The 6,000-nt window shown below is 38.7% G+C and overlaps 1 protein-coding gene across 1 annotated transcript in view; it reads right to left on the minus strand.

The window, feature by feature from the left end:
* Positions 1-5,113, minus strand: part of LOC107658987 (muscarinic acetylcholine receptor M2-like) — an 85,219-nt gene extending 80,106 nt beyond the window's left edge. Inside the window, exon 1 of the mRNA XM_016447746.1 lies at positions 4,871-5,113. The gene's annotated coding sequence lies outside the window, so the exon portion shown is untranslated. The remainder of the gene's footprint in view (positions 1-4,870) is intronic.
* Positions 5,114-6,000: the final 887 nt, after the last annotated feature.

A 6,000-nucleotide genomic window follows, 5' to 3' on the forward strand; every position in this document is an offset into this window, starting at 1 on the left:
TTGAGAAGGGCATTGTGTCTCCAGAGCTGCGCAAGAGCAACATCTGAGCAATAACACTTTCCTCTGGGCTGTGCTCTACAGGCTCCAGGAAACAGTAAGTACATTTGCATATCTTTTTCATTTGTCTCCCTTTGTGGAACAAATGACGGAGGTTTTGCAAACCTGCTGTGAAGCTGATGAGATGCAGGGAGAGTGTGCAGCATCATTAGAGGAGTAGTTCAGCCCAAAATTAATGTTCTGTCATCACAGTCACTCTCGTCTGAAGGAAAAGAGCACCTGGGACCTTCTGTTAAATATCTCAGGTTTGGAACGACATGAAGATGAGTAAATGATGACGGGATTTTTATTTTTGGGTGAACTCCTTAAGAGGATATATGGGATACTAAACGCTGCTGCCCAAAAACGTGGCCTAAGAACGTGTCATAAGAGTTTGAGTTATTTCAGTTATTTCAAAACATCCTGGTTTCTAAAAGTTTTTAAAAGTTTTTTCTTGGTTATTCAAAAACTAACATTCCATTTTATAACTTTAGAATGTTAGGTGAACGTTACTTTTGAATGTTCTCTGAATGTTCTGAAACAGGTAGTAACATTTAAAAAAACGTTAGACGGACATTCAACTGAATTGTTTCAAATTAATGATATATATAAATAATTTTTTTGTACTAATGTGTTGAGAACATTATTAAAGACCAGATACTTTGAACAAACATTCTGTTAAAGTTACAGGAAGAACGTTTGTTCATACCTTTTAGAGAACATTGGTAGAACATTCTGAGAATGTTGAGGGCATATTATAGACATATTTATTAAGCTATATATATATAAAAATATATATATAAACAAACAGTAATTGTATCATATCATTTTTTCAGAATTAGATGATTTAGGTACAATTAAATCCAACGACGCTTTTTATTGATGTATTTGTTCATCCAAATTTTTTTTATTCACATCCTTGTAATCTTTAGTCAAAAAACATTAATTTCCACTCTCCAATGCAATCTCTTCTCTGATGACGTGCACACCAGCATGCGATCACAGCAATTAGTAAACAACAACGATCCAATCAATTCAGTCAATTCCCAATGGACAAAATCAAGGCCCGCCGTGTGTTTTTTGTCATTGGAGAAGCCGTTTCACTCGGATATATGTCACAGTTGGGAAGAAGGGATGGTCACAGCTTCCGTTTCATGCCAAATTTGTCTCCAGATTATAGTTCAATAAATTCCTATGCATGCTATCGCTTCCAAAATACTTCAGACGAGGACCTGCAGAAATCATTACATGACTTTAAACCCACGTTGCATAAACTGCTTAGACTAGTCTTACAAGTTAGTCATCTAATTTTTACTTTAGGATTGGTCATAACTTCAAAATCATACATTTGAATCCTAGTTGGTTGGTCTTAAGACACAGACTTAACACTGGCTGTTTATGCGACTGAACCCAGATGTTCAGATCAGACGCTCATTGACTTTCTTCCTCTTTACTGTTGTGCATTTAGATTCTGTGACAAACAACTAGTGCTGCAAATAAAGCAGGAGCAATGATTCTTTCTCACACACTCAGTACCCAAGGCCCTCCGTTATTGACCCGCCACACTAAGTGTGTGTGTGTGTGTGTGTGTGTGTGTGTGTGTGTGTGTGTGTGTGTGTGTGTGTGTCAGTGAGTCTGACACGGTCTCTACAGTCCTGTTAGCACTTCTAAATGATTTCAGCTGCAACTCCATAAACATTATTCACCTAAACACCCTCATGCTGCCATTAAACACCACAACAACACTGTCTGCAGTCAAACATCCTCTCACACTGACATTAAACTCTGAATGGCTGACATTACACACACACAGGTCAGCGTGAATGAGCATGTGCTTCTCTGTGTCCATCAGCGGCTGAAAGACTTTTGACGGGCTGATTTAACCAATGCAAGAACAGCATAGAGAAAAGACACACACACATGCAGCAGCTGGATGGGTATTACTGAGTGTTGATGTGTACACAGCACAGATCATTACGTCTTTTCTTTACCAGCTTAACACCAGGATCAGCCAAACACAGGGGACTCTTAAAATAGATGTATAAGATGAAAAGGTGTATATTGATAGACAGGTGAAATGCAGTGTCGGGCCGTAAGCAGGACTTTAACAGCATCAACCAACACAATATCCCTTTCTGTTTACATATTTAATGTTTTAATGATAAAATATTTCATTATAATGTTTACGATATAAATGAATAGCATTATAGTGCTAAAACATTATTTTTATATTAAATATATTAAAACCTGTTTAATATAAATTTGTTATAATGTATGGATTTTTATAGTAACATTTTATTATAATGTTTAGGATAAAACAAATATTTTATTGCTAATTTTAATTATATTTTATTATATATTTTATCTGTGTTTATATATTTATATTTTAAATGTTATTTATATCATTCTTTTTTATTTACATTTAATATTTAATATTCTATTGGGTTTATGTCATTTGTCTTGCTGTTGCTAACGCACAAATGTTTATTGTCCATTTGATTATTCATTTAGATCGGTTAACGCTGTTTGGACCCTGCGCCGACCACATTGGACGACTTGAGATGGGCCTTAAACTCATGTTGCTCTAGTCTAGGAGGACTGAACCTGTGTGAATTAGATCATGTGACATCAGGGGGCAGGACATTCTCATTCTATAGAGCAAGTGATTGGACAAAAAATGAGTCATCAATATTTTGGTCCGTTTTCCATTAAGAGAGAGACTTGTTTGTATGTTGTAAACGTGTATGCTGGAGAATAAATTTAGTCAAATTGAAGGCACATACTAGCATGAGCTCAGAGACACGTACTGTACATAGACTAAGAGACACAAAACTTCAATTTTGATTTCTTATGATGTTTAAGAGCGTTGGTGAGATGCTATTAATAAAAACAATTTAATTCTGTTTTGTTAAATTTAAAGAACTACATGTGAAAGAATTGGGAATTTCCTTTTGAATTACAATGATTTGCATTCCTTGAATGAATATATAAAGAGTTTATTTGCAAAAACGGATAACTCCGTTTTTAACAATTTTCAAAAATCATGTTTTTTATTATCATGTTTTTATTGTGTTAGCTGTATGTTCAGTTATTTTTTAACCTAGTCAGAATAAACCAACTGCAGTTTGATTGAGATGGAATGCACAAGGAAAAAACATGATTTTTGAAAATTGTTAAAAACAGAGTTATCTGTTTTTGCAAATGATCTCTTCATATATTCATTCAAGGAATGCAAATCATTGTAATCCATTGTAATATTACATATAACGAGATATATATATCCTCCATCCAGCACACAACGCGTATTTCACCTGCACAGCGTTGGGTTCCTCCGCGTCTTTGCGCATTTGGATTTTCTCTGTCTCGTTTCCTCATTTCACGCAGCTTTTACTGAGAGACTCTTTGAGAAGCGCGCAACAATCCATCAGTGCCAAATCCACTGATAATCAATATGCTGCTCGTGTCCTGAACGATAATCAATCACTTTATGAGCACAACTGGAATCGATACCTAAATTATGAGCAGTCATGAATGAATCTCTGTTTTCTTTACCCCGTGAAATATTTGCCAAACATAAAGGTTAAAAATAGCAGATCTGAGCACCTGCCGCGTAACGCGCTTTGATTATCGATGAGAGCAGCGATCTGATCGATTCCACGCGCGCGTCCTGATCCATGAACGGAGCAGCAGAGGAAATAAACAGAGATCTCAGCTGAAAACTTCCAGCACAAGTTATTGATCAAACTATTGATTAATAACAGTTAATCCTTGCCCAAACATTAGAGGAACGCATTAGAGGCCAGGACGGTTCTGCCTGACCGTCTCCTTTTCATTTCTGAAAGCTTCAGTGCTGTGCAAAATCAAACTGAACCTGAACAGCCAAATAACGATGTGAACTTCATTCGGAGAATAAAACAAAACGCGCATTAAGGAAATCCTCCATCCAGCACACAACGCGTAAAGTCAGTTCGCCCTGCGGATTTCCATATTTCTGTTGAGTTGGAGGCATTTATACGAGTTTGATTGGTGTTGTTTCTGTCAAATGTCTGTAGTAGGAAATTAACAATGATAGAGGCTTGAACAAGAGCAAATCACGCAGCTGGAGAATCAGTTCACACACATTGAATTGGAACGGTGTCCAAATCAGTGTCATGGCACGTAAAGGCACTTTATTTGATAATAGTCGACCCGTGCAGACATTTTTGCATTATTTAAAGTAGATGCATGACGAGCAACTGACCAACTAGATTACATAATTAGTCCGTCCAGTGTTTAAAATTAAATGTCGCGCTCAAGTTCAGTGCGCAAAAACCTTTTACGCACTACTTGAACGGCAACGGATTCAACTATATCAGTTTCTTCTAACCCTCAAATGTTTGATCGGATACCCAAATGTTACTAAAGAGATCGAAGCTAAAATTCTCGAGTTGGTTTGTGCGTAAATCCCGTTTGGCGTGAGTCTGCGCGCAAACGGAGTGCGTTTTCCAGCTCTGGGTTGCGCGCTCGGATCTGAAGAAAATAGTCTAAATGGGTCTCTGATGAGTGAAGTCTTAAAGTTGAGTGAGTTATGAAGGGGAAAGAGCGCGAAATCGGCTTTCCATGGCTCAATCCAAGGAACAACCACAGTGCTCCGCGTCTCCTGCTGCTTTCCATCGATCTCCGGCTCAGCGGAACGTTTTAAAGATCATTTTTCTGAGTGAAACTTGTGTTGGTTGCACTTGCGCTCCTTGACGGGCGTGCATTTGTTTGCAGTTACTGGCTTGTGAAAGCAATGGCCCGCGCGTGATGTAACAAATTTTCTAAATAACGCGCAGAAACGGCTAGTTTGTCCTACCTGCTCTCAGTCGCTCCTGGCTCTCGCGGGGTCGCTGCTGTCCGTTTGGTCACGCAGCTGGACGTCTGAGGACATGATGCTGGACGCTCGCATCTCTTCTCGTGGGTGAACGCGAAATGAGGAGTGGGAATGAGGAGCAGGAGAGCTTGAGGAGGGAGGGGAGGAGACGCAGGAGGTCCCTTCACAGCATCATTCTCACATCATCAACACACTTCGGTTTACAGGCGTCTAAGCTTCATCAATATCGCTCAGTTGACAGTGTTTACGCGCAAATGCGTTGTGATGCATCAGGCTCGGGCTTTTATAGTCGGGAAACGGGCTTTAACTGGATTAGATGCATGTGACATTCAGGTGAATGAGCGCGTTTTGCGCGTCGTGTGATTGAGATGTGTCATTCAGATGCTGCTGGTTCAATTCTTTTTTTTGACGCGCGGCGCGTCCTCACAGATCCGTGGCGCGCTAAACCACAAATACCTTTTAGCGGAAAATGTACCGCTACGCTCCATGTGTAACGCTCTTGGCAGTACTATGGTACATGATCAAAAACATGGTATCGCCTGCGTGCACGTCCGGAAATGTGCTAGTTTCTATATTACTCTCCAAACCCCTGGTTTTACTATGGTACGAGTCCAAAACCCACAGCATTGTAGTATAACGGTACTTTGATATACGTCGTGGTGATCCATGATTATAATATTTATGTTTCACGATCCATTGCGTGTGGTAGTGTGACCAAAAAACATTGTATCAATCAGCATATTCAACCAGCCAGAACACCTGGAAGTAGAAGCGGTATAGCAACACCCTAGCAACCTCTTACAACACCCGAGCAACACCCTGGCACCTTTGTAACATCCCATATTTAAAAAAAATATATGTTCTAAGAACGTTTTTCTAACATTTCCATTAAATTATAAAAACGTTTTTTGAACGAACCCTGAATGTTCGTTTTTTTATTTATTTTTTTTATTTTATTGGCTATGCGAACCTTAGAAAATATTACATTTGATCATTTTGCAAACGTTGGGAACGTTGTTTTTGAATGTTCTCTGAACGTTTTGAAACATTCGTAACATTTAAAAAAAACGTGCGCCTAAAACACTTCAGGAAAAAAACGTTCCATTAATGAT

The sequence above is a fragment of the Sinocyclocheilus anshuiensis genome, unplaced genomic scaffold (assembly GCF_001515605.1).
Source record: "Sinocyclocheilus anshuiensis isolate Anshui unplaced genomic scaffold, SAMN03320099.WGS_v1.1 scaffold283, whole genome shotgun sequence".
NCBI classification, from domain to species: domain Eukaryota; kingdom Metazoa; phylum Chordata; class Actinopteri; order Cypriniformes; family Cyprinidae; genus Sinocyclocheilus; species Sinocyclocheilus anshuiensis.